The following is a 23,476-nucleotide window of genomic DNA, read 5'->3' as shown; positions in this document are numbered from 1 at the left end:
GCCCATTCCTTAGGTCTCCTCTTTGCAGATTTGTGTGCAGGAAGAGGCCCAGGAACAACCACGTGCCTCTCTGGGCCATCAGCCTCCTCTGCTAGGATCCCCTCCACAGCGGCTGAGCTCCTGGGGGACTGCCCTGCAGACTGGGCCATTCCCAGCCACACAGAATCCAAATGTGTCTCTTAATCAAAAAGCAAAGCCACTGTGAGAAGCCGATAGCTGAACAGTGACACCAAGGACAGTGAAAGGGAGGAAGGCCGGCGTCCCTCACACTCTTCCCCTGCCTGGCGCTCCCAGTGTTCCCGGGTCGATGCTGGTCCTCACCACGGACTGGGATTGGCCCCTGAGCACACTGGGGATGAGAGGGACGTGCCAAGGGTCACATGAACACAGGCCCCTGCTGTGCCCGGCCCGAGGCCCTGCTCCCCGGGAACTGTGCGCAGTGGTGACTGCAGGTGAGAGGACCTGGGAAAGACAGAGCACCCGGCCGCATCTGAGACCCAGACCCCGGTGATTCCTGCAGAGCTCCTGCATTGTCCTCGTTGGACCAAGGCAGCAACTCGAGGGGGGCAGGACTCAACACTATAACTCTCTTTTTAGGTGAGAAGCAGAGATAAAGGAAGAGGCGAAATCACCTTTCTGGTTAAATATATATTCCAAACAGCATTAAACGGAGCATGAATGCACTGAAACTATCCGAGTGGAATTTTCACTCAGACACCTACATACAGAATACAGCTTAGAGGAGCCAACGCCCTGCTCAGAGAAAGACACAGTTTTCCTTGTTGCCCATTTAAGACCAGAAATAGCACTACAGCCCATTACACATACATCTTGACTTTTTTTCTACCTCATCTTTTACCATTTCCAATTATTGCAAGGTCCACACAGATAATTAAGGAATAGGGAATAATTAGATAATGAGGTGAAAATTAGTTAATTTTTTTTTTTACCTAATTGCAAAAAAATACCCATTTCTGGTCTTGAATTATTCATACCCATCAATTGTATGAATGCTGGAAAATGCCAGAAAGTACCAGAAACTCAGCATATCCTTTCATTCTTTCTTTAAATTGCCAAAGATTTTTAAAAATCAGCTATACATTTAATGTACATAGGTTAAAAGCCCAGGCTGGGTGCAGTGGTACATGCCTGTTGCTCCAGCTACTTGGAGGCTGAGGTGGGAGGATTGCTTGAAGCCAGAAGTCTGAGGCTGTTGTGATCCATGAACTTGCCACTGCACACCAGCCTAGGCAACAGAGTGAGACCCTGTATTTTAAAAAGCAGGAAAATAAACCTCCTCTAGGTTCTACTCTTTCTGCCCTTCTCACTATTGCACTTGACTAGTCTTAAAAGCAAACACAGGCTGGGCATGGTGGCTCACGCCTGTAATCCCAACACTTTGGGAGGCCAAGGTGGGTGGATCACTTGAGGTCAGGAGTTTGAGACCAGCCTGGCCAACATGGCGAAACCCGTCTCTACTAAAAATGCAAAAAGTAGCTGGTATGGTGGCACATGTCTGTAATCCCAGCTATTCGGAAGGCTGAGGCAAGAGAATCTCTTGGACCCAGAGGCAGAGGCTGCAGTGAGCTGAGATTGTGCCACTGCATTCAACCCTGGGTGACAGAACAAGACTCCATCTTACACACACACACACACACACACACACACACACACAACACAAATACCCACCAACAGATCTGCAGGGCAGTGTCCATTCCACTCCCAAGAGGCAATCCACTTAAAAGCTAAAACTGTACCTGTTTACCCCCACATTTCTAAATAGCATGCTTATATTTCTATTTGCCGACTTTCTTTAGTTCAATTTTGGCTACTGACTTCATATAATGAAAAATGAGAATTTGGCATTTCTGTACCACATCCCTACTCATTATCAAGGTCTTTCTTCCCCGACACACCCACTGCTGTTTGTAATGTCTGAACAGATCAGTATTCTAGTAGATCAATTAAATGTCATGACATTATATAAATATGACTCACAGCTGAGACACATAGTGTACTATAATTGCAGTTTCTTCCTTAAACAATTTTTTTTTTTCAGTTTGTTTTTCCTGGACTTTACTTAATTGCTTTTTCACTGGATTCGTTTTTCATATACATATCACTAACTCAGCCCTAAACTCTCTGTGAGAATTGTAAATCTCCTCTCAAGATGCAAAAGGCCCTCTGTATTTTCATCTTCCCTGGGAGATGCCCCTCCTGCAGCCTCCCTTCCTCTTCAGCACCGGATTCCTTAGCTTCCCTTTCCTTTCACTCTGGGGATTCCCATTGCCTCTTTCCTTTTGGATTCTTGGTTTCTTGAATCCCAAGTCGTCGTCTCTCATTTTGTGGGTACATCCCCCAGCACCTCACTGAAAGAGTGAGTGAGAGATGTGTTTATTGAACAATTGTGTGTCTGAACTGTCTTGATTGATAGTTTGTTCATTTGGGTTAAAATTCTAGTAGAAAACTATTTTTCCCATAAAATTTTGAAGACAATTTTCCATTACCTCCTGGCTTCAAATGTTGCTGTTGAGAAGACTAATGAACCTTGATTCTAGTCCTTTATTTGTTTTTAAATGTCTGGAAGTGTTTAGAATCATTTGTTTTGAGTCCATAAGTCTCCCTAAAAAGGAATCCTCCAACATCCTGCCAGGGGTCTGACGGGCTTTCAGCCAGTGACCTGGGAAACCACCCAAAAAAAGGGACAGCCTCCCTGCCCCCCGGTCCTGTGACAACAAAGAAACACTGAATCCTCTTGCCCTTGGCTATGCCCACAGCCCTCGGTCTGGAGTCTCTTCCCCATCCTCCAGATGCCACCTGAGGTGGGTGTGGCAGGCTACCTGGGGTAGAGGAACACCTGGCCACGTACCTGCTTCTGAAATAGTCTTGCCACTCCCAGTCCTGCTGTCCACCTGGCACCCTGGGAGCCCTGTCCCTTACCCTCCTTGACAGCCCAGGATAAATCCACATCCTCTGGGTCGTGATGGCCTCTGCAGCTCAGCTCTCTGCAGCTCGCCTTGGCTAATTCAGTCCCTCCTCATGCACCTGCTGTGCAGCTTCCAAAATGTGTTCCTATTGCCTCTTTCCCGCAGTTGTCTGTCCTGGGTTTGTGTCCTTTAAAAACAAACCTCCTTACTATTATTTGATTGAGGCCTGGGGAGACAGTAGCAGGTGAATGAGGAAGTCAGCCTCTGCTGTGCTGAGGACTTCCTGGGTTTGGATACGACCTTGATGTGGTCGTTCTGCCACCTGCCCTGACATGACGAACGAGGGAAACACAGGGGCCAGTAACGCCCACTAGCGATAGGTATGTGCCTCAGGGTGGCATGGAGCAGCAGCCATGACTCCAGGTGCCTGAGGTTACACAAGGAGAATCCTAGGATGTCACCTGCCACTCCCAAAGATGATGCCTGAGGCTTCTCTGGGGTATGGCTGAGGAAACCAAAGGGTCACCTGTGAGCTGTGAGGACATTCCTTCCAGCGTCCTCTGGGGGTGCTTCCTGCCTGGCTAAGCACTGCCCCCACACAGCGTGGTGGATGCCGTTGGGAGTCAGCGGCCAGCCTGAGGTCTAGACCCCCAGGAGCGCCCAGCCTGCAGGACGCAGTACCACACATAGAACAGGCCGCTGCAGGGATATAGGCCCTGAGCCATTCCCAGAATGCAACTCAAACTCAAGCAAGAGAGAGGACACCGGAGACTTGAGACCGACGGAACCTTCTCCAGAAGTGCTTTCCGCCAGGCCTGGGGGCGAGGGGGAGGGCAGGGGGCCCCAAGCATGGGAGGAAGCTGACAGCTGGGCACGGATCCCGTCTTAGCCGTCAAGGGAGGGCCCGCACCTCTTGCAGGGGTGAGGCTGTCACTTTGTAAGTGGGGCTTCAACTGAGGGGAGCTGCTGCTTCTCACTGGCTCCCCAGAGGTGCTGGCCAGGTGACCACCGATGCTTGTAGGAACATGGACATGGGATTTTACTAGAAAAGGAGGCCCAAGCTCTGTGGCCGTCAGATGTCCTTTGCATCCAGACACGTTACAGCGGCTGCTAGGGGCATGTTTGCTGCCCGTGGCTGTGTCTGGCGGGCAGAGAGGGCTCTGGATACATGATGTGTGCGAGGCACACACACCAGAGCTGTGGGAAACAGGCATGGCTGGAGGGTAGGTGGGACGTGGGTTGACAGTGTGTCCTGTCAAAGCTGCAGGCCGCTTTAAAAACCGCTTTGTAAGTGGATGTGCAAAGATTTCACAAAACACGGCTATCTGATGGACGCTAAGAAGGCCTGGGGATCGCTTCCCCTACATGGCCCCAAAGGGCCGCCTCAATTCAGTGAGCATCTTTCCACTTAACACTTCAGGGTTTAATGACCCAAAGAATAGAAATTGATGAGGAAAGATGTGCCAGCCCTTGTCTTAAGATCCATTTGTCATCACAATCATTACTCTTTCCAAAATGCTCTCCCTCAGGGAGGAAAAGTACAATTGGAAAATGGAACTTTTTCATCCCTGTCTTTCAATGCACATGCCTTCCTTCACCTATGAACTCACTTCACTGGCAGTGGGTGCCAGGTGGGGGATGAGAGTTGCAGAGCACAGTCCCTCCTGGGCGGTCCCTGGCCAGGGTGGGTCTGCTGGAAGCCCCAGTGGACACGGACGGATGCCCCGGGGGTGGGGAGGGTGTGCAAAGAGCTGCGCAAGTCCTTGCTGCCTTATGGTTACCTTTGCTCAGCCCACCCTGACCTCCTCACACAGGCTCCACAGGCTCAGCCTGCAGGGTGGGCATGGGCTGGGCCCCCTTTGCTCCACCCAGCTGCCCTGGGCCTGTGTTCCTCCTGCCATCACACCTGCTGGCTCCTATCAGCACAGTAACTCTTTCAGCGCCCTGGGGTCTGTGGATCCCGCTTTCAAATGCCCCAGGAGGTGTCCAATTCGGTGTCCCGGGGCTGAGCTGGGGCTTCTGCTGAAGCCACTCATGGGAGGGCCAGCCAGGTGAGCTCCTGCCCTGAGCTCAGCCCACCCCGTTTCCTCTGCCCCATGAAACCCAGGGTCCATGATACCCAAGCCAGCATCATCCTCAGAGCACCCACTAATCCCCCACGTCTCCACGCCTCCCTCTGCTCATCCCATGTTCATGGGCAAAGCCAGCAAGTGGCCAGAGATCGTGAAGAACGCCCTGGTCATTAGAGGATGGACGAGAAGCTCCTCTGCGGGTTGGCTGGTTCGCTCATTCACTAGTGTTTGCAGAGGGCCTTGGGACAGCCGTGTCAGGGCCGTATGGTGAAGAAAACACACGGGACGTCTGTCCTGGGCCTCACAGTCCAGGGGACAGGCAGCTACCAGGTAGAGAGCCGCGAAGCACATCTATGTCACGAAGACCCAGCAGGTTTTGGAACCAGCAGACCTGGGCTCCCACGCCACTACGGCCACTCACCTCCTGAGAGTCTTGGAGCAATCTGTGCAGCTTCTTGAGGCGTTTATTTTCCCATCTGAAAAAGAAAAACAATAATGCCAAGTTTACCAGTGTTATGAGGATTAAGGGTGAGAATATAGTTAAAACGTGTGGTTACTTAGCACAGAGCCCAGACAGGGCAAGTGCATGAAAACGGTACCGATGTCAGGACCAGTGGCTGTTACTCATCAAGCGTGTATCTGCCACTCTGTGCGTCCAAATTCAACGAGGGATTATGAAAATAAATGAACATTCGGAGCTGGAACTGACTACTTCCGAAAGACCTTGGCAGGAACACCCTTAATGTGACTGTCCTTGTTAACACCAGTGGAGCAGGTGCCTCGGGAATGAGCCGTGCAACAGGCTTTCAGAAGCCAGGAGGGCTGGGCATGTCTCCTCTCCTTCCAGCTCCAGCCGGCGCTTCTCTGAGCCCAGCAGCTTCTCTGGGCTGGAGGGTGGGGGTGGGCCTGGGAGGGAGTGGGCTGGAGGGTGGGGTGGGCTGGGAGGGAGTGGGCTGGAGGGTGGGGTGGGCCTGGAGGAGGGAGTGGGCTGGAGGGTGGGGTGGGCCTGGGAGGGAGTGGGCTGAAGGGTGGGGGCCTGGGAGGGAGTGGGCTGGAGGGTGGGGTGGGCCTGGGAGGGAGTGGGCTGGAGGGTGGGGTGGGCCTGGAGGAGGGTAGGCCTCAGCCCTGCTGGAGTCCTAGAAGTGAATGAAGGCCCTTCTTGCCTCTCACTCTGGGCCTGACAGGAGCCTGGGGTGGGCACTGGGGGACTCTCAGAACAGTTGCAGCCCAGAGAGGCTGGACAGAGACCCCTGGATGGAGGCCATAGTGCCTGGGGGCCTGGGTCTCCTGGACCCAGGAGCCGAGGAAGGTGGTGGTAGCTGTGCTCTCTACTACTGAGCCTTGGGGCAAGGAGACCTCAGACAGATTGGGTGCAGGCAGGGGCTGCCGAGGCCAGAGCCCCCGAGGCTGTCCACGCAGCATATCCACAGCTGCAGCGGCAGGCAGGCTTTGGGAATGGGTGTCCAAAGACACAGCAGTTGGAGGCAGAGGCTGAGGAAGTGGCTTGAACAAGGACAGGGAGAATAGAGATTCGAGTCCCACATGTGCCTTGCTTTACAGCCAATGCCTGATTTCCTACTGGAAAAAACTCCTTAGATAAACACAAGTAGAGCACGGGCTCTGTTGAGACCTAAATGAGCACTGTAGTGGATGGGAGATAAAAGATGCTCAGAGCATGTGATGGGAAGCAGGGGGAGAGGAGAGGACAGGGCCTGCCCTGCAGGACGGCAGCTCTAGAGGGAGGGGCTGCCTACTGAGCACATCTCAGGGGAGCCCAAGGCAGAGGCCGGAGCCCACAGATCTGGAGGAACTGAGGAGAAAAGCCTCCTAGCAGGGTGTTCAGGGAAATCTCCCAGTGGGAAGAGGAGGAGAACAATTCTATTTTTTTATTTTTATTTTTTTTGAGATGGAGTCTTACTCTGTCGCCCAGGTTGGAGTGCAGTGGCGCGATCTCTGCTCACTGGAAGCTCCGCCTCCTGGGTTCACACCATTCTCCTGCCTCAGCCTCCTGAGTAGCTGGGACTACAGGCACCCGCCACCGCGCCCGGCTTATTATTATTATTATTATTATTATTATTATTATTATTTTTGTATTTTTAGTAGAGACAGGGTTTTACCATGTTAGCCAGAAGAGAACAATTCTAAAAGCTGCAGCAGTAAAGAACAAATAAATGGCAAAAGGAGAGGGGCGGGGCTGATGTCAGATTTCTCCTTTGTGGCACAGAGAAGCAGCGAGCATGGCACCTGGGGACTGGGCAAGGACACGCGCAGCCCATGAGCCCCACCCTCGGGGTGCCACGGTGGACGAAGGGAGGGGAAAGCATTGCGGGACCCTTTCTTGGGAAAGTGTTGGAGGAGGCAGCGGCGAGCCACGAAATCCACAAACCCTGCACGTCCAGGCGAACACACGCAACGGTGAAGACTTACCTGGGAGGGAGAATACAGGTGCGACGTAAATAATCCGGAAATGGAAATATTTCTGAAATGAATCGCAAGCAAAGTCTAAAATAATAGCCCCGAATGAAAGTATTCATTCTGCAAAATCTAAGTTAGCATGACAGGTCTGGGGCAGCGGTGAGTCAAAGTCACACATGTTACTGGAAGAGGCTGGGAGTGGGTGGGAAGGAGAGGATGGGAGTGATGTAAAGCCCACTTCTCATGGGACGGAGGCTGGCCAGGGTAGGGGACGTCCCCGGTCCCGAGTTTCCATCAAACGGTAAAGAACCTTACGATGGACACTGGCAATTGGGAAGGGCAGGCACCGTTACCAGCCCTGCAAAGAAACGGAAATCCACCAGGAAGAGCAGAAGGAAACAGCAGTGCCTAGACGACCCAGAAAATACAGAGAAAAGAAAACTCAATAATCAACTTGAAAATGACAGCAATAAAGTCATTAGCCATGTCTTGAAATCCAGCAGGCCGACTTGTTTTGTTCAAAGAAGAAACTGCCTAGATGGACAGGCAATCCCTGGGCTCTGTACTGTGGACAAGAAACATACATAAAATAATAGAACAAAGAAAGCCCGAAAATAAAGGAATGAGTAAAGTGATACCGGGTCAATGAAAGCCCAAAAGGCAAAAAACAACAGAAAGAGGCCGGGCACAGTAGCTCCCAACACTTTGGGAGGCAGAGGTGGGAGGACTGGTTGAGGCCAGGAGTTTGTAACCAGCCTGGGCAATGTAGCAAGACCCCATCTCTACAAAAAATTAAAAATTTTGGCAGGCGTGGTGGCTCACACCTATGTTCTCAGCTACTCAGGAGACAAGGTGGTGAGTGCTAAGTAAGACAGGCTGACAAATATACTCTAAAAGGCACTGTTTACAAAGACAGCATTAAAATTAAAGCCTGGCACCTCTGCTCATGCCCAGGGGTGCAGCCTGGAGGAAAGGGCAGGTGGGCAGCCAGGACTGAGCCGCTCTCACAGCAGGAGGAGATGAGGCAGCAGGAGGATTTGCTGACCCGTATGAATAAGTAAATTATTGTAGACAAAGATGGTTAATGCTTCAGGTACTTTTCTACCAAGATTCAAGCAGATTGAAGGGTGCCATTGATCTTCCCTGGGAGGGAAAAGGGGTTTACCTTGACTCATGGTTAGGGAGTTTCCTGAGGAGTCAGTAATGACCTTGCTTGTGTGTGCAGCGCACCATACCAGCAGCCATCTCACTTAAGCCAGTGGAAAAATTTCCCCACATGAGGGGCTTCTCTGTGTAGGTGGCACAGTTGCCGATTGGTTGGTTGATTCAATTTTCACTTTTTCTCCAGTATTTCTGGGATAAGATGTGGCAAAGCTACGGGGTCTCCCTCTGTCTCATTTCCTGCCATACTCCCCCCTTGGCAGCACCAGGCCTCGCAGCTGGGTGCCTGGGAGCGCATGCTCGCCAGCAGTGGGAACCCGGGCAGGTTACTCTGCTTCTTAATCTGTAAAATGGGAAGCATAATAGTGCCCCCTCCTCAGGCAGGTGGAAGAATTTCTGAGTGAAAGACTGGGAAGAGCTAGCATGTGGCAGGTGACAGTGAATGTGGCTCTCAGCAGCACCCCAGCAGGTGAGCTGGAATAAAGGCTGCAGTCGCCTTGTGGCCATGGGCCTGTGTGTGCCAATGTTTTCCCAGCTGTAGTCCAGCCTTTAAAGACGAACAATTAGTGGGTGGAATTATCTCGTTGACTCACACCCTCAGATCAGAAGGCCCTGTGTGTTTGCGGAAGCTCAGCCAACCTGCTTCCTAGCTGGGCTCCATGGTCCACAGAGAAAGAACAAAGAATTCTATTTCAAACATGAGTTGTTCTAAGAGAAACGCGAGCCTTCTGATTCACCTGCTTTTTGAATTACGGATGGCATCGATTAATAAATAGTAAAGGATGCTTTTCTCTTCTGTGGGGTTGTCATCAACAAAGAGCCTAGGAAGACCCACAACAAGTGGAGAATTGGGGGTAGGAGGGACGGAGAGGCGGAGGGGTGCGGGGGCAGGCGGGGCATCCATGGAGGAAGACTGAATGCAACCTTTCCTGACGCAGGCTGACCCGAGTCTGCAGTTGGCTCCAGAAATCTGTGTGGTCCCAGGAGAGTTACTTCAAGGTTCTGAGTTTCAATTCTCCGTGGTAAAATAAGAATGGCACTACCTGCTTCCTGGCTGGGGTGAGGATCAGCTGTGCTTAGCACAGGCATCTCTCACCAGACGATGATGATGGTGAGGACAATGGCGACGGTCATCCTCGTCTTAATGAAGAGCAGGTGGCTGTGCTCCCACCCTTGGCACTGGGCAAGGTCTTTTCTTTTGTGAGAGAACAGGGCAGACAGGCTGGGGGCGGTGGCGGGGCAGACTCAGAGGTGAGGACAACCTGGTGTGTGGCTCTGGCTCCACCTGCCCTCAGCAGTAGGCACATCATGGCATTTCTGAACACCACCCTGACCCTGAAGGTGCCCCCGTGACCCTTGCCACCCCCCTCTACCCACAAAACAGCACAGCTGCTCCAGGCTGTGTCCTGGGGTCAAATGGCCTTTCCCTTCCACGGAGGAAAGAGGTTAACTTGCTAGTTGAAAAAAATTGGCTCCTGCACAGAAATCTCTATTTCCTTCAAGGTAAATGATGAGAGATCAAGACTCTTCCATTATCCCCCAAACTCTCCTTAAAGTTACATCAGCACGAAGAGGTAGAAAAAGTCCATTTCTGCACAGTTCCTGAGAACTCCCTTTTAACAACGGATTTCTCCGAAGGCACCAGCCGGTCCCCCACTGCACAGAAAGTGCACGTGAACTCACGGCCCCCTCCCAGAACAGCGCGCTTCACAGAGAACGAGGTGCAATATTTATAAGTTTCACAGCAGTTTGCCTGCTAGGCAGGCGGACTCGCCTCCATCTTTTCTGACCTCTGATTTTTCCTTCTTTCTACATTCGTCTTCAAAACAAATCAAAACTGAACCCAGAAATTCTCCGTTCAAGACAAAACAGACAGAAATAAAACACACGAATGCCCTCTGTATCCACAGAGCACCGGCCGGGATAGCGGAGTGGCCACGGCCCTCTGTCTTGGTCTGCTCTACCATGCCATGCACAGGCTTCTGTGGTCAGCCCGGCCGCCCCAGGAGTGAAAGCTCTTTTCAGAAATAACGAGCCTGGCAACAATTCCCCAGTCCCTCCACCATGCGCCTAGAGACGTCTGAGTGTCAGGCTGGGCTGGTGGCATTTTCCAGGGAGGCCAAGGGGATGAGACCAGACACACATGGAGAAGAAACACAGAGGAACGGAACCTGCTGGGCCAGTCTGGAGAAAGCACAGCAGGTGTGGGCAGGATGGGGGCGGGGGATAGTGGGAAACTGAATCTTGCTGACAGCTCAGAGGTGACCGCTGGCCTGAAGGCTATTTTTTTGCAAACTGTTCTCCATCCATTGGACAGAAGTGCCTGGGCTGTGAAGCTATTATAAACATCACTTTTTACCTAGAATCTGCCTCCCTTCCCCCAGCTATCTGGCAGAGTAGGGCAGCCCCTCTGTAATTCCGAGTCCCTGCACCATACCCTCCCTGGACCCACCCCACATGTCCTGCCCTTCAGCCCCCAGGGCATGTGCACTGACTGCTGTGGCCCTGGCTTGGACGTTCTCGTGGTTCTGTTTCTCTCTGTCTGGGATGGAAGCGTCCTGAGCATATGCTCCTCTCACACACAGTCAGTGCCACCACCATGACAGGGCTGCAGCAAGGCAGATGACCAGAGGTCACAGCCCACCGACCCTGTGATTTCTACTCACGCCTCCTAGAACATCAGTCTTCTCGACCTACCTCAGGTGTGTGAATGAATGATTTCCAAGTAACCAGTCAGGCCGGGCACGGTGGCTCAGGCCTGCAATCCCAGCACTGTGGGAGGCCGAGGCGGGCAGATCATCTGAGGTCAGGAGTTCGAGACCAGCCTGGCCAACATGGTGAAACCCCGTCTCTACTAAAAATACAAAAATTACCTGGGCATGGTGGCGGATGCCTGTAGTCCCAGCTACTTGGGAGGCTGAGGCAGGAGAATCGCTTGAACCCGGGAGGCCGAGCTTGCAGTGAGCCGAGATCTCGCCACTTCCTCTCTCTCCCAGGAGGTGAGTGCGGAGACGGGCAACACAGCACTTCCTCTGTCTTCCAGGAGTTCCAGCTGCTGCTGGAGACAAGGCCACACTGGATGCCCAAGGCGAGGCCCAGCTCACCACCCCCGCCACAGCCAGGCTGACTGGGTGCCAGGGAGATGAGGAAGGGGGTGCCAGGGTACCTCAACGTGGGCTTCGCTCTGGCACCAGCCTCACGGTTTCTTCTCCTGGGGTGCTTGCTGGCGAAGGGTGACCGTGACCTGGCAGACCCCTTCATTAGTCGCCCCTGCTCTGCCGAGCCTGAAACCCCGGGAGCTCATTAGTGCCTGCCAGCGAGGGTGCCGGTGAGGGTGCTGGTTCCGGGGAGGCTCCGTCCACCTGGCAAGGACTTTTTCTTTCTTTTTTCTGAGAGAATTCAGCAGTATGAGAACAAGAAGCTCTGAAATAAAGAGGCTGAGATAATGGTGCTGACACACCAGCGTTGGATTATGGGCCCAGTGCTGTGGGCCAGGAGTGTGGGGCTGGCCCAGCGCCCGCCACACAGAGTTCTCTGGTCAATATTGGCACAGGGGAGCTGGCAGAGCCGTCAGCACCCGCAGCAGGGGAGAATCCTGTCCACACCTGGGTGCCCAGAGTGGGCACGGAGAGGGGCTGCAGCTCACGGGCTCGATTCTTCACCCACACACACTCCAAACCTCTTGGAGATTTTAAGTCGTAGCTTTTGTCAGATGCTTTTGAAGGTCTTCAGAAACTGCTGTTATCATATGTCATCAAGAAAATGAAAAGTAAAGCCAGAACGACATACTGCCACACACTGTCTAGAATGTCTAAAATTACACAGACGTAAAGCACGAAGTATCAGCAGAGATGTGGAGGGGCCCAAACCCTCCAGTTTGGGCACCAGTGGGCAACCCCGTGGGCGGTTTTGCACAAAGTCAACACACACCTGGCCTTGGGCAATACTGGTCTATATGTTGGTCGATAAAATGCTTGTGCACGAAGAGGCATAGCTGCTTTCTGAACAATAACTCAAGTCCCCAAACAACCAAACTATCCATTAACAGGAGGCTGAGGCAGGAGAATCGCTTGAACCCGGGAGGTGGAAGTTGCAGTGAGCTGAGATCGTGCCACGGCACTCCAGCCTGGGCGACAGAGTGAGACTCTGTCTCAACAAAACAAAACAAAACAGGTGAATGGCAAACAGAAGGTGGTGTGTGGGAGCAACAGGATGGCGCTCAGCAGTAAAACAGCTCAAGCCACTGCTCTGCTAACCGCCAGAGTGAATCCCAGACACGCAGAGCGGCAGGACCCGGCCGCAGGTGCATGCAGTGCAGGTCCCATTCCCACGACAGTCGAGGGGGCCGAACTCTTCTGAGGGAACAAAATCACAATGGCGGCTTCCTGGGGGTGGCAGGGACCCGTGGGGGAGAAGTAGAAAGTGTCTCCCGGGCAGTGGAACTGTTCTGTGTCACAACGGGACGCACATTTCAGGAGTGTCTCCGCAAAACCTTTAAAGCTAAGATTTATTTCGATATGTGTACATTTTAACTTGAAGAGAAAAAGAAAGAAGAACAGGAAAGAAGATATTGTGTTGGGCGTCTAGCAAGGAAAACAGAAACCTCAGTGGAATGGGCCCATAATCCAATCACACACGGGTGTGTGGTGGAGGTGGCGGGTGGGGAGGTGTGGAAATTAAATCAAAATTAAAAGGGTGGGGGGAGAAGCAAGGGGGCTGTGGACATGGACCCACCAGTCACCAATGGGCACGGTGAAGCGTAGCGCCCCGGGGTGATGGAAAATGCTGGTGGCGGACGTGGTCATCAGAGACTGAGGTTGGAAGCTGGCCACCTCTTCTCTGCTGTGAAGGCTGCATGGGAGCAGGTGACCAGTGGGGAGCTTATGCAGGGAGCTCGGTCTGAGAGCAGGTGCAGAGGGGCCACCCCGTGTGCAGAGCCTCAGGCACGAGGTCTCAAGACCCCCACAGTAATGCAGTCAACACATAGCCAAGATGTCAGCAACGCGGGTCTCCAGTCAGGACTTCCAGAGGGAAATCGGGAAGGTGACCCCCAGCTCCTGTGCTCCTTGTGGCCTTGGCCACACATGGGCCACACTGGGCACCATGTTCACGTTCACGTGGGGGCCTCTGCTCCCTCGTTCATGCTGAGGTCCAGGGCAGCACCGAGGGGGGTTCATGGAAACGACAGCCTGAGTGTTCAGTGAGTCCCGTCGTGAACCCCGTGATTCACGGGACATGATCTCACACTCCCAGCATCCCCGAGGGAGTCACGCCCCATTTCACAGACAAGGAGACCGAGGTTAAGCAGTGAGTCTCACCGTGAGACCCGTGATTCAGGGACATGATCTCACGCACCCAGCAACCCCGAGGGAGTCACGCCCCGTTTAACAGACAAGGAGACCGAGGTTTAAGAGGAAAGCAGCTTGCTTAGAGTGCGGCTGGAGGCTTCTTACTACACAAAGAAACAGAGGAGTCACCATCTTTCCTCTGCTTTCCTGGCCCCTCTCCCAGCCCATCCTAGGACACTCTCATGCCTTCCTTCTCAGCACAGCTCAAGCCCCAGGAGGCAGGACTCCAGGGGGCCCACAAGGAGCCCCCCATGCAGAACTGCGAGAACTGCAGGCAGACGTCACTCTCGAGATCAGGCCTGCGTATGTACCGAGCTGGGCGGCCACCATGTAACATGAGGAGAGACTCCTGGGTGGTGGGGAGGCTGCCCGGCTGTGGGAGCCACGTGCCCGGCCTCCAGCTGCTGAGGGCGACCCTGGCTGGCAATCAGCGAGGAGAAGCAGCAACCTCAGTCCTGCACCCCAGGGAGCTGGCTTCTGAGGACGACAAATCCCCCGGAGCCTGGATGAGACCAGGACTTACACCAGACCGCAGCCAGCTGCCACCCTCGGCTTGATTCCAGGCCTCATCCTGGGCTGCCCACTCGTCCTGACCAAGGAAAGGACGGGCACCAGGAGGATTTCAAGGTCATGGACTTCTCCTTGACTTCCTCCTGGATCCCAGGAGATAGTTCAGCAGGGGCTTAAACATGGGAAGGCCAGGGCCTGGCTGCCAGGCCCCCTCCCTGGAGCCCAGGCTCTAAATCTCATGGTGGAGAAGGGAGGGCAGGGAGGAAGAGCAGGCCCAGACCAGCTGGTGTGGACCTCGCACCAACCCCTCCTCTCTGTGCAGTGCTGTGGGTGGGGCATGGGCAGGGAAGGTAAGGAAGGCTTAGGGGACAGTGGAGGTGCAGGTGGGGGAGGCGAGGAAGGCTTAGGGGCCAGTGGTGTGTTGGGGTGAACTGTACTCTCCACCACCTCAGAATGCACCCATATTTGGTGATGTGGTGGCTGCTGATACCATTAGTAAAGTGAAGACGAGGTCATCCTGCAGTAGGAGAGCCCCAGCCCCACAGGACTGGTGTCATGGGAGGAGGAGGTGGAGACACAGAGATGGGCACCCAGGGAGAGGCCACACACGGGATGAGAGAGGCGGAGAGGGGGTGACCCTCCTACAAGCCGAGGACCACTGGGAATGTCAGCACCACCAGAGGCTGGAGCAGGTTCCTGGCAGGACCTCAGAAGGAAACAGGCCTGTCTACCCCTGGAGTTTGGACTTCTCGCCTCTAGAACTGCAGGGAGTCCGTTTCTGCTGCCTCAGCCTCCTGGCCTGTGGAGCCTTGGGGCTACCACCCTGGGAAGCCCCTGCAGCAGCCGTGCAGCTCTGGCCCAGGACACAGCCTCGGTTCATGTGAAATGCTCAGTCCATGTGCAGGGTGCCAAGTGAGGACTCAGGCCCGGGAGTCAGGTGCAGTGTGGGAGCCTGAGCACGTTCCCAACCTACTCTTTGTCCTTTTTATTTTATTTTTTTATTAGCACAAAGGAATAACAATACTAACTTCCACAGGGCCCTACAAGGCCTGGGTGCATCCTCAGTTTAGAGGGAGTCTCACAGCTGCTGTGTGGGCAGCAGGTTCTCCAGGGGCTCCCGACCAGCAGCCTGGACCTCCATCGGGCGGTCACTGGAACTGCAGACCCTACCCCTGGCCTCTCCAGACCTCCCCAGTCGGAAACTCTCAGGAGAGCACAGCAATTGTGTCTGTGCCCAGCCACGGGACAGTGCTCACACAGCCAGGTCACAGCCTGGACTGGAGTAAGGTCTCAGCGCGTGTTCGTCACTACAGCCAGTGCTGGTCAGAGAATCATTGTTTCAAGACCTCGTAAGGAGTAAGAGAAGCAAATGTCAGGTTTTTATGTCCTGGGACAGATCCCACCTGTCCTGCTTGAGCCTGAGGGAGGCAGGGATCTGGGCACAAACTGCCCGTCTGCTTGCCGGGGCTGCTCCAGAGGGGCTTGAAGACCCCTCCTCACCCTCGCAGGCAGGCTTTGTGCACTTTCAGAACTCAGAATTCTGACCCATGCAATTTGCAGAGGACAGAGGCAAAGGTTGCCAGGCAGGTGTCCAGCCCCGATCTTTGCAGGGACCATCCAGAGATGATATTTAGAGGATCTTTGCAGCATCCAAGGCCAGAACTTCAAAAACCAGAGTCAGCACGAGATACTGCTCTCAGACACTTCTGTGGCGCAAAGAAATTCTCAAATGTCACCCGCCCAGAGTCCAGTGCACAGCCGAGTGATGTATTTATATACATCGTGTTTTAGATGAAAGTATTTGATGCACAGAACTCACCGTCGCGCAATCAAAGCAGGAAGCACTCATTCTGAATTAGCCATTTTGGTGTATTATCCTAATAGAGTATTATTTTTAAACTACCACAACATTTTAATTACATTCTCAGCATGAATCATTATGTACCTTAGTGAAAAGCACTTCTGACTGTAATTGCACACTGGAGTCCCCTGATGGAGTCGATGAACTTGAACCCTGAAATGGGCTGACACGCAGGGCACTGATGCGTAGCTGCTCCCATGAGGCCCCTGTATGTGGTACCACCAGCCTGGCCCCTGAGATGCTGCCCTCTCTTCCTCACTCCTCCCTCCCTCCCTCCTCCTCTTTCTCCCTCCTCTCCCCTCCTCCCTCCTCTCTCCTCTCCTTCCTCCCTCTCTTATTCCTCCTTCTCCCCCTCCTCCTTCCCTCCCTCTTCCCTCCCTCCCTTCTTCCTCTCTCCCTTTTTTCCTCTTCCCTCCTCTCCTCCCTCCTCCCCTCCTTCCTCCCTCCCTCCTCTCTTCTCTTCTCCCTCCTCTCCTCCCACCTCTTCGTCCCTCCCTCCTCCCTCCCTCCTCTTTATTCTCCCTCCCTCCTCTCCTTCCTTCTCTTTTCTGCCTCCCATTCCTGCCTCCATCTTTTTCTTTAACAATCTTTATCAGGCGCCTGCAGATACCAGTGATCCTGTCACTTCCAGGGACACCAGCGGAACCCTCTGCCCTCTTGGAGCTTATGTTCTGTCCAGGAAATGCATCCTTCCCTGCAGAGAAGTCACAGGCATGTTCGCCTGTGGGGATGGGTGCTCCACGGCGAAGGAAAGCGGAGAGGGGCGAGAACACCCGGGTCGTGGGGGTTGGGGGAGCTGACTGAGGAGGGGTCGCTGGAGCAGACGTGTGAGCACAGACGCTTCCGGGCTGATATTTCACCCACAAAAGCCACCAGGACCACTGATGATATAGCTTGGACGTTGTCCCCTCTAAAGCCTGGGTTGAAAAATAATCCCCAGTGTTGGAGGTGCAGCCTGGTGGGAGGTGACTGGATTATGGACTGGATTTCTCATGAACGGTTTAGTGCCATCCCTTGGTTCTGTCCGTGAAACAGCGAGTGAATTCTTGTGAGATCTGGGGAGACGCAGGAGCTCTCCCAGGAAACTTCAGTACATGCCTCAGGCAAAAGACGGGGAGCTTGCCTTGGCCTCGTTTGGAACCTTCTGGTTTATGGAGTGTTTTCACCCACCCCAGCCTTGTGGAAGCTCCCACGACTTGGAGAGAAATGCAGGGTGGATGGGATGAAGCCTTTCCACAGAAGAATCAGCTCAAAGAGGTGAAGCCACACAGGCAGTGGTCATGGCCAAGGCCTCTGTCCTCCCAGCCAGTGACGTCTTTGTGGAGCACTCGTGATGAACAAGCCTTGACGGGCTGGAAGGAATAGCAACAGCACCCAGGAGCTGGTGGGAGGAGTGGACGGTGCCTGGTGCAGCACTGCCTGGAGGTTCTGCAGGTTCCCTCTGCTCCAGGCAACAAGAGGCGGCGTCTAAGGACTTCCCAAGGTCTCTGTGAGCCTCCAACCTCTACCCTCCTGTGGTTCTCACCCATGGAGGAGAACCTGGGATCCACGACCTGGCAGCTCACAAAAGACAGACACTGCATCCACTTAATTCACTCCCTTCATTCCTCCGTGTAAGGGATAGAGACATGATGGAGTGGATGTGCTTCAGAGAGTGTCAGGGAGTGAGGGAATGAGGGCTCGACCATCTAGGAAGCTCCACTTCATCAGATTCTGCAGCTTTCAAAGCAAACATTCCCAGAGCAAGGCACGAGGGTGCCAGCCTTTGGAGAAGCCACACTGTGCCTCCGTGATGCTGAGTGTGGTTGTGGGGAGCACCTGCGTTCTACGGGCGATGAGGACAGGGTATGAAAATGGAGCTTTCCACCTCTCCTCCTCTTCTTACTCTGAGAGCTTTATATAACCAGGGTTTTCATAGCATGGGGCAAGATTAGCGCTACTAGAAATGATGTGTAATGCCTTATTAATTAGAACTGTGCCTGGTGAGACCTTCTGAGACGTTTCAGCAATTCTGAGAATTAGAAGGGTCTGGTTTTGTTCTGATCCAATTATTTTCTTTTCCTTTCCTTCTTTTTAGCTTTCTGTATTCAGGAAGACCACTTCTTAGAATAGGCAAAGCCCTGGCAAAGGTGAAAGGGATCTCCTTGTCTCCCTGGCTATAGTTTCCCCACCCCATCCTGCTTGCCCATCCCAGGCTGGGTCCACACGGTACAGCACGCAGGGAAATCAAGCTGGTCCCCATCCACTCCTGCCTGGCTTCTGCACTCTTTACCTCTACCCCATAGAGTCCCCATTTGCAGAAAATAGCTGGCTCATTTCGTTGTTCATTACGTTGCTGAGCGGATCCACTCCCAGGTCAATTCCTGGAGCACTGAAAAAAATAAGTCCATAAATGGAAGAAGGATACGGGGACACAGAGGCTGCTATGAGCCCTGCAGAGCCATAGCACCAGACCACTCTAGTTGTGAGGGGCAGGCCACCCGCTGCTGCTTCCGCCACCTCCCCAGAAAGACCGCCTCCGAGACTCTAAGCACCAAGCACACTCGCTGCTATGCTCACCTGCCCCTGGTCAGCCTCAGAACCTTTCCTTCTGCTACTTTAAATGGGTGATAATGGATCAAAACCTTTCTGATGAGTGGATCCTGGGCCTAAAATGCTTGAGTTCAAATCCAACTCAACTACTGGTCATTTCACCTCTCCGTGTCTCAGTTTCCTCATCTGTAAAATGAGGACAGCGGTCGTGCCCGCCTCACAGACTTGAGGAGATATCGAATGAGCTAAACAGAATGACTCACATGTACTCAGGTGTAGATAAATGCTGTCCATTAGTGTAAGCACAGAGGAAGGCCCTGGGATCTGTCTTTCTGGCCAATGGAGATGGGAGGTGGGTTGGGCGTGGGAGGCGGCGCGAGGTCGTGGAAGGAGGGTCTCAGTGGAGAGGAGGGTAAATGTGGTGGAGGAGGAGTCTCAGTGGGGAGGGCAGTGGAGGAGGGTCACCGGTGGACAAAATCGAAATCCGGCAAAAATCAATCGAAAAAATCAAAAAATCGAAATCAAATCGAAATCGGCAAAAAATCCATCGGCATCAAAAATCAATCAAAATAAATCATCCGGCATCATCAGCGTCATCAACAAAAAAATCGGCAATCGAAATCAAATCCAAGGATGAGGCCAGTTTGCTCTGGAGCTTCTCCGGAGCCCGGACACTGGAAGGGTCGACGGATGCCTGCCCACCACTGTCCCCTACAGCCCAGACCCTCCGCCCAGCCCTATCTTGGATGGAACCACTTGAGGTCAGGATCTCTTTTCTCCTGGTTCGCCTTCTTCTCGATTCTGGAAGAGGCAGGTCTCTTTCAGGTCCAACATTGTGAGCATCCAGGGCCTCCTCTACAGTCACTTTCTACCACTCCTCACACCACGAGGCCCCTGGAAAGCAAGAACTGCCCTTGGGATCTGAGGTTCCAGCCAACACAGAACGGAGAGGTGGAGGGAGGTGTGACAGAGGCTGCTGGATGGGGACCAAGTCGCAGTTATGTGGGGCCGGTGAGTCCTGAGGATCCGTGGCATGTCAGGGTGACGCTTAACAATGACGCAATACACACTTCAAAACGGCCAGAAGAGAGGACTTTGAATCCACTCACCACAAACAAGATTATGAAGCTACCCGTCGTCTGTGAGATCATCTTTACCATTTAATGCACTCAATGTAATACGACCTTTCAAGAAAGCCAAGGAGGAGCTTCTAACTAAAATATGTTGCTTCTGAATTTCACATAGAAAAGTAAGTCAGCAAAAACAGAGAGATTCTGAAAATTAAAATTAGTAAAAATGATTTTCCCTTAGCATACTAAACATTGGAGCATATATATATATATATATAATTATAATAATTATTTTTTTGAGACAGAATCTCACTCTATTGCCCATATATATATATATAAAATTATAATAATTATTATTTTTTTGAGACAGAATCTCACTCTGTTGCCCAGGCTGGAGTGTAGTGGCATGATCTCGGCTCACTGCAAACTCTGCCTCCCGGGTTCAAGCAATTCTCGTGTCTCAGCCTCCCGAGTAGCTGGGGTTACAGGCACCCACCACCACAGCTGGCTAATTATTGTACTTTTAGTAGAGATGGGGTTTCACCATGTTGGCCAGGCTGGTCTCGAACTCCTGACTTCAGGCGATCCAACCTCATCGGCCTCCCAAAGTGCTAGGATTACAGGCATAAGCCACTGCGCCCAGCCAGAGCATATTGTAAAAGCTACAATAGTTAAAACAATGTGGTATTGGAACAAAAATAGACAAAAGTATAAAAAAAAGAAAGTCCAAAAACAGCAGCAAATATACACAAGAATTTACTATCTGATAAAGATGACATTTTAAACAAGTGAAGAAAAGATCAATGTTTTCAAGCAGTGATATCAGCCCAACTGGAAGAAAATGAACTGGATTTCTAGTTTGCACCGTATACCCAAACAAATTTTAGAGGAAACAATTATACATGTGAACAATGAAATAATCTTAGATGTCATACTTAAGAAACCTTTGCCTAGCCTTACAGAAAACACTAGAAGAAAAAAGGGTAGAATTTTTTTCATAATTGGAGTGAGGAAAAAATCATAAAACCTAGCATCCATAAAGCAAAAGATTGCTACTTCACATATATAGTTCTCATTTTTTGAACAGCTTTATTGAGGTGTATTTGCTGTCCAGTAGCCCTTACATATATAAAATAAATGATTTGATAGTTTTTACATATGTCTACACTTGTAAAACCACCATTGCAATCAAGATAACAAACCTATCTGCCACTCCCCATAGCTCCTGCCCTTTGTAACCTATCTCTCCAACCCCGCCCCACCCTGCGCCCCCACCCCAGGCCCACTCTGGTCTGCTTTCTGTCACTACTGACTAGTTTGCTTTCTCTAGAATATTCTGTGAACAGAATCACACAGTGTGTACTCTATCTTGTCTTATTTCTTTCACTCAGTAGAACTATTTGGAGACGTATCCATGTTGTTGCGAGTATCATTAGTATGTTCCTTTTCATCCCTTAGTAGCATTCTACTACACAGATATACCTCCATTTGTTTATCCAGTTATCTGTCGATGGACATTTGGGTACTTTGCAATTTGGGCTGCTGTGAACATTATGCATTTGTCACTGTATGGACATGTGTCTTCATTCCTCTTGGTCTGTCTGAGCGCCATGCCTAGGGGGCCTTTGGAATTGCTGGGCCATGTGATAAGTTCTATTCAACGTGTTAGAGAAATTGCTGAGGAGTTTCGCAAGTGGCTGCCACATTTTCCATCTCCACCATCAGCTTGTGAGGGTTCTAATTTCTTCACGTCCTCACCAACACTGTTATTGCCTGTTTTATGTTTATCATCATTATTGTAGCCATGCTGGTGGGTGCAGTGGTATCTTGCTGTGGTTTTTATCTGCATCTTCCTAGTGACTAATGATGCTGAACATCCTTTGAAGGCCACGTTGCCATGATTACATCTTCTTTACACATCTGTGAACCGTCTATTGAAATCTCTTGCCCACTTTTTGTTGACTCATTTGTCTTTTTATCATTGAGTTTAAGAGTTTTTCACATATTCTAGATGCAAGTCTTTTTTATCAGATATACAATTTGCAAATATTTTCTCCCAGGCTGTAGCTTGTCTTTATATTGTCTGAACAGTATCTTTTGAAGGCCAGAAGTTCTTAATTTTGATGACATTCAGTTTATCATTTTTTTTTCTTTTGGTGTCATGTCTAAGAAATCTTTGCCTAACTTAACATAAAAATTTGAAATTTTGAGTTATGAAAAGGAATAGAGACAGAGAAAAGATAACTTACTAACTAGATCAAAGTATTTGAATTCATAGTATACAGTGCTAATTTGTCTAGTAGATAAAGAACTTTCTCAAATCAATAAGCAAAAGGCCAGCCATCTAACAGAGTGTATTGCCAAGGAATACAAGCAGACAGTTCGCAGAAAAGGAAATACAAATGTCTCCTCCACAGAAAACTCAACTTTACTCATAAAAAGAGAAACTCAAATTAAAACTACAGCAAGATTCCATTGACTTGCCCCTCAAGTGGGCAGAGATAAAAAAAAACTGGGTGGCTACTGGGTTGGTAAGGAGGTGGGGGGTAGGAGATGGACTTTCTTACAGTGTCTGACAGAGCATGTATTAGAACAGAACCTACAGAGAGCCATTTGTCAATTACCTATCAATGCAACATTCCTTTTCATCCAAAATTGCACTTCAGGAAATTTATCTTTTGCATATACTGACTCATGTGCAAGATGTACATGTTCAAAGATACCCATTGCAGCATTGGGTAAAATGTACAATATTGAAAGAAATCTATCAGCAGGAGACTGACAGGTAGCCTACGGCTGATTCATCCCATCAGATGATGGGACGTTGCGGGGGGAGTGTCCTCCCCATCCAGGTTCGGGTTTCAATGTGCAGTAAGGCCCCTGCCTGACTTTCTGTCCGAACCCCCAATTAAAAAAGAGAAAGGGGCTCAGCTTCACAAATTGACAAATCAGAAGACACACTTCTAGGAGGTTCCCTCCTGCACCTTTTGAGTTTTGTGCATACACTGTCATTCAAAACAAACAAAACTGGCTGGGGGCGGTGGTTGATGCCTAAAATCCCAGCAGTTTGGGAGGTCGAGGTGGGAGGATTGCCCAGGAGTTTGAGGTATCAGTGAGCTATGATTGTGCCACTGCATTCCAGCTTGGGTGACAGAGTAAGACCCTGTCTTAAAAAAAAAAAAAAAAAGAGAGAGAGAGAGAGAGAGCAAAGAAATAAAATGGAAATCAGCATTTAGGCGGTGCTTTCAGACTGTGAGCACGCTGAAAGAAGAATGCACAATCATTAAAGAAAATGCACAATTATTCATCACCTACTATGCGCTAGGCACTTTCTTCTAAGCCTCCCAACAACCCTGCAATAAATGCTTACTGTTCTTTGTCATCAGGAGCCCAGGTTCAGAGCAGCAGAGCCCATGCTCAAGGTGGCTCAGTTCTGCCTCCACTGACACCTGCCTAGGAAGCTTTACTTCCAACCTCCTGAACACACACACTTTATTAGTATTTGTTTCCTTAATGCCTGCTGCAGGGTCTGGCCCTAATAATCATGCAGTAAGTTCTTGTAGGGTCACACTGAGGAGGT

At 51.3% G+C, this 23,476-nt stretch overlaps 1 long non-coding RNA gene across 1 annotated transcript in view; it reads right to left on the bottom strand.

Moving 5' to 3' along the window:
- Positions 1 to 1,626: 1,626 nt before the first annotated feature.
- LOC116270514 overlaps positions 1,627 to 23,476 on the bottom strand; it is a 164,119-nt gene continuing 142,269 nt past the window's right edge. The window contains exon 3 of the long non-coding RNA XR_004178574.1: positions 1,627 to 5,475. This is a non-coding gene — a long non-coding RNA (uncharacterized LOC116270514). The remainder of the gene's footprint in view (positions 5,476 to 23,476) is intronic.

This window comes from Papio anubis, chromosome 15 (genome assembly GCF_008728515.1).
Source record: "Papio anubis isolate 15944 chromosome 15, Panubis1.0, whole genome shotgun sequence".
Taxonomy (NCBI): domain Eukaryota; kingdom Metazoa; phylum Chordata; class Mammalia; order Primates; family Cercopithecidae; genus Papio; species Papio anubis.
The sequence above is the reverse complement of the archived record's forward strand: the minus strand, read 5'-3'. Positions and strand labels throughout refer to the sequence as shown.